Here is a 10940-nt window from a genome sequence, read left to right on the forward strand (position 1 = left end):
ACCTTTCAGAAAGCAAGAGCCAAGAGATTTGTGAAGGACATTCTGTTTAAGACATTTACATTTAACAAGAGATTGAGGTAACAGCGTATTTGTTCTTAATAAATGTAATGTCATTAGACATTTTTCAGTTTATTAGGATGTTAATGAGGGATTACTTGAATGAAATTTATGATTTCTCTATTTGACAATCAGCTTTGAAAATGAAATGTTGTTAGAAGAGATGTATAATTATGTGCATCTACAAAGGGAGTTCTGTATGTTTTATAGAAAGACAAGGCAAACCTTGCCTTTAAATGTAGCTTCTGGGCGCAGTTGAAGCATCATTGGAACCAAAGTTTGGGAGCATTTTTAGGAGTTTTTGAGGAACTTTTCTTTAGGGGTGACACTGATGATTCCTGATTCCAACCATAGCGGCCAGATGTCTGAAACTACTGGAAGCCCAGTTTCAATTGCCTGTTTTCTGTGAGCCTTATTTTTTGAAAGGATGGATCAAATTTATCATATTATTAAAACAACAGTGAGGAAACCAACAGCTGTAAGCACAGGGAGAGTGAGATAATTAATTGCAGTTGCTATAATCCAACTTGGGCACACCTGCTAAACCAGGGAATCCAAAGCAATATTTATTTTGACATATTTTTGTGGGAGAATTCTTGGAAAGCTAAGGATCTTGTAACATTACTAGTTTATGTAGTTTTAAGTCTGAATGTCCACAAATGATTGTTACTGAGTTGTTAATTCATGAGACATACATGTATCCAATTAGGGCTATTAAAAGCAAGAATGTTGTGGATACTGTTTCCAGTGTTAATTAATTGAAATAGTATCAGTTGGCGAATACCCCCTCCCTCGGAAACTGCCTCAACCAGCCCAGCCCCTATCAGCTATGATTTATTGCCATTTGGCCTGGAAGTGTGGAAATTTTAAAGGGTGAATTGCTGCTGCAAGCTTACTCTTCAGGAGTGAAATTAGACTACAATTCTATAAAATTTGTTAGCAATGAAATAAAAAAAATATTTTTCTTTTAATAATGGTGTTGATTTAGAATGTTGTAAGTATTTGTAAGTTGAAGCCCGAAGGATTTTTGTGATGATTACTTGAAGCAAACAGTGGGTAGCCTAAGCTTATTAATTTCATCAAATCATAGAATAGTTTGGGTAGGAAGGGACCTTTGAAGATCATCTAGTTCAACTCCCGGGTTTAATGGTTGCTGTGAAGATAGATTTCACCAAGGAAAAAAAAAGGGGGGGATCTAGAATCTGGAATGTACTTTTTTAGCATTAGCTGGGCCAGTGGAGGGAGTTCCTACATTTTGCCAAATACAAAGAACATGTATTAAGAGTCTATAAAGTGAGACATGCTTAAAAAGGCCTGAAACAGGAAAAGATACCCATTATAGAAAAACCTGAGGGGCAGGTTTTCTTTTAACCCCAGAAAAGGTTTAAGGCAAAACAACCAAGAAATCCAGTGGGTGCTTTTTGAAGCATTCTCATTTTATTTCAGTTTTGAGTTATAGAGTTTGCTTATTTTAAAGGATTTTTAAATAGTAGAACATGCAGTATGCATTTGCGGTTAAGAAGAACCTTTCCTGAAAATGCAGACAAAAACTATTAGCCAAAGTTTTATGTGTAAAATGCATCAGTCACAAAAGCAAACTTGTAATAGATGCAGTTTATAATACACCATCTGAATAATGAAAGGGGATTAAAATAATTATTCAGCCAAATATAAATGGATAGGGAAAAAATAATTGACTTAATTGATAATAGGTAAGATAATATGATAAAGTTCTACAACCTAAGAATGAAAGTTCACTTTTTAATTTTATTACTTACTTAAATAATTTAAAAATAATTACACTCACATAGTTTTATTACCTGCCATGTTGTTGCAGCACATAATTTAAGAACTATTTGCATTTTGGCAACTCTTCTACTCTATACAAACATGGTTCTTGCTGTTGGGACAAGAAGACCCTGTCTGTGTCATTCTGGAGTTTCTACCTGTATATGTATGATATGTGAGATGTTGATATTTATGCATGATCATCCATTTCTGGTCATTTTGAAACCAGCACATGTAAGATCAAGGACTAATTCAGTGCCTCTTTTGTAAGAGTATAGTAGGAAGATACAAGCATTGTTCTACAGCTTCACTTTTACATAAATATGCAAGGTTTAGAGGGGCAACTAAACAGCAAGCTGTGCAAGTTAAGAGAAAAAAAAATCAGAACATTTAATTAGACAAATTCTAGTCAACTGTGTGTGATGTACCCCCCAAAAAAAACTGGCAAAGAAAAACACTCAAGTAAAGGTACAATTGGCATATGGGTATCTACTGTTTAAAATACAACAAAGCCTAGCAGAAAGGTTCAGCAACTATTATAAGTTTTCATTAAAAATTTTGGTAAACTTTAAGTTTATTGTGGCTAAAAAGGTTATGATTTAACTTGTAATATTAACAGCTGATTGAATAGAAATATTTTAGTAACAGAAATTAATAGTGACACTAGCAAATCTGATTAGAGGACTAAAGTTGTTATCAACAATATTAAACACTAAAGATGTATTAAAATGTAATTCCAAAGAAAGTCTGCCTATCAGTGTGTAATGAGCCCAGTCAGGAGGGTCTCTTCCAACCCCGAGGAAATATTAAAATTTTTCAGAAATACAGGTTGGGAATATTTAGAGGTGAAATGTTCACCTAATCTCAGTGAATTTCATTGTAAGGTATGCAAATATGTTACTTACAAAAGTTAGAAGAAACCATTTCCCTGGTTAAGAAGGAAAATAAAAATGTGCTGGTCTTATAAGTTTACTAGAATTCCTTTTGATTAGTCATAAAGACAAGATAATATGAAAATATAGCCATGATTTATATTTTGTGGAAGCCATTTGTAGAGCAACAAGACATTAATCACCTTGACTGACAGTTAATTTGAAAGGGGCAATGTAAAGTCGAGAAAGCAGGGCATAAACAGCATATTTAGGAGGAGAGCTCTTTTAAACACTCCTACAGGTGACAGCTCTAAACTGGCCAGCACAACACTGCTGCCTTTCTGTGTTGGAGTAGCCCAGGGAAGCAACTTCTTTGCTGATAGTAATAAAGAATATTACCTCTATATTTCAATTTTAATGAATTCCTGAGGTTTCTCTAGTAATTTTCAAATGAGGGATCAGAAATGGAGCTGGCAAAGGCAAGAGGCACTAATTGGCTGGTTTTTAATCCAAGGATAATCCAGTACAATCTCTGCTAGTATCTCCAACAGAGAAAGCTTCAATCTCCAGACTCTGGACTTCTGAGTGATTTGTGTCTGGAATTTGTAAAGTATCTACAAATTTTTTATTCAGACCCAGGGCCTTTTCCAATCACAGTGGACCATGAGCATCATACGAGTTATCCTACTAGAAGATCACAACTGGAAGTCCAGACCCAAGAGCTTAAATCTTGTTAGAAGCCTTCAGTGTAAATTTAGTGTTGACAGGCTATAGGACGATCTCCCAGAATCTCCTTTTACAATATCAGATGAAGTGACATCTTAACTAACTACTACTAAGAGAAATATTCTGAGCCCTTGTGCAGAGGAAAAGTACCCAATCATGCACAAGGTGCAGAAACTGGAAGAAGAACACAGTGCAAAGTATGCTGGGCTGTGCAGCTTTCCATCTTGAAAAACAAGAGCAGGTTTGAAGTATGCACAAGGTGCAGACTATCTTTTTGTATGTATGCAGCAGAAATCACCAGAACATCATCCAAAACAACCTTACATGGATCTCCAAAGGAGGGATTGAAATCAGTCTTATGTCTTAATCAGTGAGAATCTCCTTGATAAACAGTATGCTTAAACACTGTTGTAAAAGACACATTACAAAATAGAGAGTCAGGCATGCGGGATCAATTGTAGCTTTTGCACAACTAACCCTTATTACTGCTTCAGGAAATAAATCCACTGGATTTATATTTTTATAGTATTTCCATTAAGTCCTACACTGTTTATACTAGATTTATATTTAAGGACCTTATGCAGACCTAAATCTGATTTCTGGAACCTAGAGAGGGATTGTGAGTCTGTAGTAAAATTTAATCCTGAGCCAAAACTTCAAGCACAGTCAGTGAAATGTGGAGCATGGGCATCACAACGTGAGCTAAGTGATGTCAGAAAATTATCCTTTTCAGTCTCCCAGAAGCTGAACTACACTGCTTCTGTTACACTGAGTTGCTTTAGTTGACTTTGTCCATCTCGACAATGATGAAATCAACACACAGAGCTTTCATGGCTTAGTTGACAGAAGCCTGAAATACGTATTTGTATAGCTTTAAAGGACAATGAATTGTTTCTGTAGACAATTAATGCAATTAATATTTTCAGGTGTGACTAGGATTTTGCTCCATTCTATTTCTTTTTCACTCTACTTTCCAGCACAGAAAACTTATTCTGTTCTTTTGTTTATGGACAAGAACATCCTATATTCTCAGGCAACACTTCATCCACTCAGCGAGTGAAGAGCTCAGTTTTATACTTTGAGCCCAGCATGATTTTTTCCTTTTGTTTTTAAAGTAATTTTTTTCCTATTGCCATGGACTGACATTGTCATGACCTTCCTTGAGACTGCCCAAGACCTTTACTGGCACATGCTCCCTGGTCCTTAAAAGGAGAAGGTGTGTAAGAGCTTTCAAGCTACCTACTGCAAAGTAATACATGTATCTGTCAAATGGTCCCTCAGTCCTCAGTCCTCTTTCCTTCTTTGCTGTAGGGAAAGCCAGGGGATATGTGGTCAGGAGTGAAAAACTATTGTGGGAATCTGCTCTGAATTTCTGTGCCCATGACTGAAAGGAGGCACCATCTCCAACCTTACACAGTACACAGCTGCACTCTGGACTCCAAGTCTCTCACCTATACCTGCTTCAAGGATATTTACATTGCCAAAGTTTTCCAAAGAGACCTTAATACAAAAGAATGAGACTTAAACATGTGATTTTAAGCAGAAGGAGATGTTGCAGAACGTACCCACCCTCACGGATGAGATAAGGGTATTGGCTCTCATCATGGTTTAACCCCGGCCATCAACCATGGCCCATGCAGTCACTCACTCGCTCCCCCACCAGCAGGACTGGGGAGAGAACAGGAGGGGTAAAAGCTTGTGGGTTGAGATGAAGACTCAACCCAACTCATGGGTTGAGATTAAGACAATTTAATGGGGTAAGCAAAAGCCATGCACACAAGCAAAGCAAAACAAGGAATTAATTCACTGTTTACCCTGGGCAGGCAGGTTTCAGCCATCTTTGGGAGAGCAGGGCCCCAACATGCATAACCATTGCTTGGGAAGAAAAATGCCATCACTCCAAACCTCTCCCTCCTCCTTCTTCCCCACACTTTACATAGTGAGCATGACTTCTTATGATATGGAATATCCCTTTGGTCTGTTTGGGTCACCTGTCCTGGCTGTGTCTCGCATGCACCACCAACTTCCTTGCCAGTGCGGCAAAAAGCAGAAAAGGCCTTGGCTCTGTGTAAGCACTGCTCAGCAATAACAGAAACATTTATATATAATCAACACTGTATTTAGGACAAATCTAAAACACAGCCCCATACTAGCTACTGTGAAGAAAATTAACTCTACCCCAGCCAAAAGCAGCACAGCCCTTCTGGGGCACTTGTAAGAGACCCCAAGGAGCATTTGTGATGAGCTGGTGCTTCTGATGTACCTAGTTGTAGACACTGCTGCAGATACAACAACCTTGAAAGGCTACAAGGAACAAAAACATTCAGCTGGCTTTGAAAGAGAAACACAGTAAGGGTCAAGTCTCATGACAGACTTATAAATTCTGTATCATCTGCTGAAAAACATATCTGTCTCATTTGTCTTCAACCTCTCCTCTGACTGGTGATAACAGATCTGTGTGGGTTTTGTGTGGCAGCAACAGCCAGGAAGCTAGATAAGATCATCAAACACATTTTATATAAGCCATCAATAACAATATTCAGTCACTAGCACCGTAGGCTGGATGGAAATCATGCCCATTCATTTCAATCAACATGTCATTCCAAAAAACACCATGCAAAAGAATAGCTACAAGGCAAAACTACCTACAAGATTATCTATAAGAGAAGGTGAACCAGGCAGAAACACAGCCATGAAAAATTATGTGCATGGTCAAAGACGGAATTGCGTTTTTCTAACTGAGATTCACTTCCTACACAGATGTCATTATATTTAGGCACAGATTCTTTCTTAATACACTCTTGAACATGTCTGATGCTCCTCTTTGTAGCACAAGGGAGCTTGCACACCTCATTCACATGGGGCAGCAACGTCACCTCTGTCTTAACAAGCAAGGTGAACTCCTTGGCTTTTTTGGCAAAATGTTGTGTATAAAGAAGCCACTTTAGACATCAGGTGTTCTGAATTTTATGTGTGCCTGAAAAAAAAATAACCCAAAGTCTGAGCCATTAATAGGTGATTAGTTACTAAGAAATTTTCTCTTGTAGAATGCTTCATAAGTATATGATAGCAAGTTGGAAAATGCTAATATTGCAGCTTTTAAGACAGAAATATTCTGTGGCTTTGGAGAAATTTGCATATATTTAACAGTTAAAGACTTAACACTACACTGCAGACCAATATTCTCAAACCATTTTGGCACAGATCACATCTCCAGGCTCAGACAAAACCACAGCAAGATTTTAGCCCTAGGGACATCCCCTCACACATGTCTGCCTTGTCTTCTCCCAGGCCTCTTCCACCTCCTGAAGTCTCCTTACAGGCATGACAGATGTGCAGTGTGCCGTTCTTTGTCCTCTTTACATGAAAGCTGGCCTGGTCCAGCCTTCCTGGCTGCATATCACTACCTTCTGGAGGGAGAGAAGTATCATGAAAGTGTTACATGCAGTTGCAACTTATTTTAACAACACTGAAGCTGAAAACCACAGAAGCTCATGACCAGAGAACTCTTGCTGCACTGAGCACAGCTTAGCACTGCCAGCCCATGTCCCACCAGAGCTCCCTCTAATCACATCTGTCTACACAACAAAACAGACATATTCCAGGAGCTTTACAGTCTGTTTAGATTATTTAATGAAAACAGCTTTCAGAGGCAAGGATGTCACTACAGACTACATGTATAAAGGAATGTAACAGTTCAGAGAGGACAATAAGCATATTAAAATTGGCTTTACTCACCAAACCTGAACAAAAGGTTGCCCATTGTAATTCCAATGGCATGATAAACTGCCATTAGTAAGTCTAGAAACTGCAAAATTATATACCATCAGTTGAATGCATATATCTCCTGGCTGCTTCCAAAAGCAGGGGCATGCAGAGCCTGTTGTGAGCATGCTGGCGGTAATGGGTCACTGGGGAGGCAGGAAGGCACGGGACAGACAAAGGGCACAGGCCCAGGGAATTCCATGGTTTTCCCTACCAGTCTGGTGCCTCAATGCCGGCCTTTCTCCATCTGCACGAGCAAGGCCTGGAGAAAGAAAGATGAAGCCAAACTCCCTGGGGTAAGGCTTGATAGTTCCTACTTTTAGGTGTCTGTGCTAGTTTTTCGAAGCTTACATTGGGCTCCCTGTTATAAAATAGCAAGTGGAAAGAAGGTGATCCATTCTGTCCTCAGACAGATGATGATGGTCCATGGGCTGAAGACCTCTCTGGAGGTGCCTCCCATTCTGCACTGATACAGATGGTGCCCAGAAAGCCAGCATGCATGTAGGCTACACCTGGGCAAGGGACATGGGAGTACTTCCATGGGCCAGGGTCCAGCTGCACTGCTAGTTGCAGTCCCCAGCACAGCAAAGCACAGGATCATGGTACAATTTGGACAGGTCCTTGATTCAGCTGGCTGGGAGACAAGAACTTTGGTAGCATGGGATCATGCATTAGTTATCTACAACAACAGGACAAGACGAATTCCTTCTTGAGCACACACCTCACACACTGACCCAGATAGAGGAACTACTTGATGAGCCATCCAAGTGAACCATGCAGATTCAACATCCATGTCCAAAGCCAGCCTTAACTGCTTCCTGGTACTGCATTCCCAGAATCTGAAAGGTCAGGATTAAATCTAGACTTTATATTGAGTCTTTAAGGATATTAACTTGAGAAATAGGACCAAAATGAGAGACGTTTGCATTATACGCAAGTTCTCCTAAGCAGGGAGAGCCAGTTTGAGCGTGAAAAGGAGAACACGCACATGGCCTCAAGTGTGCCTGAGTAATCTATTAACAAATCTTCTAGTCCAAGTATTTGGTCTTAAAAATATCAACAGCCTCACCCATTTCCTATTGCTAAAACTGAACAAATCCAGCCGATTACATTCCATTATCATTATTTCACAAACAGGGCAGTTAATCGGTAACACCATGAGGCTAACTTCGTAGAACATGGGTGTCACACTGGTCTGTCTGTATTCTAGACACTATCAGTGAATAATGTACTTTTATAATGTCCCCAGTTTTTGTTGTCTTCATTTTCTTGTGTCTCTCTTGACATGCTGAAATAAGTATTAAGGCCACTTCACTCTATTTACATGATTCCTGCAGAATTAAATCGCTAATGTGATTTTAAGTTAACATTATTTAAGGACATGCTGGGCATGTGAATGGCATGTGATTGCCATGTGCTGTCCGTCTGTTGGGCCTGTCTGCTGCAGCAGTGCCGAGAGGATGGGTGTTTGTGCTGACACTATACCAGGGAGAGGGTTACCTCTCATGGTACCAAGTATGTTACCTGCTTGTGGGTGACCCTGAGGTAGAACAAGAGAACCATCAGACCAGTTTACACTTGGTCCCTTGAGGATCCTCGGATCCTCCTTGGATGCCTGAGGATCAGGCATTCAGACTATCTGCACACCAGCTGAAATGGCTTGAGGTGTCCTTAAAGGCAAGCAAGAGCAAGTTCTGGCTTCCCTTGTTTGCTCTCTTTCTGGCTCAATGACTGTTGTATTCTTAGCTGCCTAGAGGTCCAGTTTCAATACTTCTATGGTTCTAGCCTAATGAGAAAGACTGGTACGTTTCTTGCTATTATTTAAAATATTTAGATGTTACTTTCATTTTTGAAAGAGAGTGGTGTAATGTTTGTGCCTAATGCTGAATTTGTTGCTAATAGTTCTCAGATGTGAACACACACAATTTGACAACCATGTTCATAGACTGAGGACAGTTTTTGTGGAAGCTGAAGATGAGAGTGTTTAGATGATTTCAGTTGTTTTCAGGTAAAGCCAGCTGGCCAATGGCACTGAGTACAAGGAGGTCATGCCAATCTCAGAGGTTCCTCAGAGTATCAATCACCAGTCTTCGTATTCCTTTTGGGTTGTTGGAGTCAGATTCATTGCTGCTTCAAATTGAGCTGAATCAAATCGAGCTGCAGCTTCCACATACACTAGGTTGCTTTCCGTATTCAGCATGTAAGGAACAGAGAAGTGCAGCAGAATACATCATTCCCCATTTTACGTGAGTCTCCCAGGTTGGACTGCGTGTTATACGGCCATAACTACCAGAGACAACAGCAGCGTCAAGCTACTGCAGTGGTTTCCACATACAGCCTTGCAGTGCCACCTTCAGACCAAAGTAAGGCATCCCCACCACTCCCTCAAGGAAAAGCCTATCCCACCTTCATCTGCACTCCAGTCCCAGCCAGGAGACTACAGTGAAGGTGAACCAAAACCACGTCCCAGCTTCAGTTACAGGCTGAACTTTGTTCCCCTACAATATAAATGAAAATAAAGGAAAGGCAAAGGCAAACAGAAGGATCTGCCTCGCAATGCTAGATCATCAAAAGCCGTGTCCAAATCCACAAAATCTTAAGTTGTGTTATTTTATTTTGGAAGAAAGAGCTTTCACAGAATACCCCATCCTGAGTCTGGCTCTGATGAGATCTTGTGGGTCCTCTTCCATTCCTATTATGGTACACTAGTTAGTAAAAGCTAGTAAAAAATGAGACTAGCGTTTTTAGAGAAACCTTAAGATGACCTTCTGAGAAGCAATTTTACAACCACAACCACTTCTAGGCACAATAATTGTGGTGAAACTAATTTGAGGAAGTCCTGATGTGCAGATCCAATTTGACAAAATATATCTCTTTTTACATGGGCCAGAAGTTTCTAGCACATGTAATCAACAGAAACCATAAATCAGAAAATGAATTAAACATTTGGCGTTGGGGGTTTTTCTTGCATTTGTACTCAAGATGGACACTGATGAGGTCAATTCTTGCTATTTAACTCAGAAAGAATGATTTTATTAACACACAGGACCATACATTCTCAAATCACTGAGGTATGAGTTATATGTATTTTCTAGCCTAGGGCAATTTTTAATTATTTCTGAATTTTATTCTTTGTTCTAATTTCTTCTTCAAAGTAAAAATACTAAGACACTGAATCCTACTCATCTCTGATGTTCTCTTGTCTTTAATATTCTTTCAACCTCCACATTTCTCTTCAGTATTAAACTAATAGCTTTTATACAAAGCTGTACAGTTTTAATGTGCTTTATTGACATGTGCATGTAAACTAATTAGGAGTGACTGGAAGAAAAGGACTGTGGCTTTAGCACAATGACATATTTATCAAATATAACCTCCATATATGCAAGCTCATCTTGCAAGATACACATAATAAAAAACAAGACTAATTTTTCCCTTAGACTAAAGTACTGTTTATACAGTACAAGAGGTCTAAATCTCTATGTTCACTTATTGATAAAACATGACATATTTTTAGTAATCTAGTAAAATCTGTCTACTTCCATGTTAACCCATCTTTGGGGATTTTTTGATTAACATTTTTGGTTTGGTTTTTTGGTTGGTGGGTTTGGGGTTTTTTTGTTGGGGATTTTTTTGTGTGATTTTTTTTTTGTTTGTTGTTGTTGTTGTTGTTTTGGGTTGGTTGGGTTTGTTTGAGGGGGGGATGTTTGAACAAAAATAACCAACATCTAT

The sequence above is a fragment of the Pseudopipra pipra genome, chromosome 3, assembly GCF_036250125.1.
Source record: "Pseudopipra pipra isolate bDixPip1 chromosome 3, bDixPip1.hap1, whole genome shotgun sequence".
NCBI classification, from domain to species: domain Eukaryota; kingdom Metazoa; phylum Chordata; class Aves; order Passeriformes; family Pipridae; genus Pseudopipra; species Pseudopipra pipra.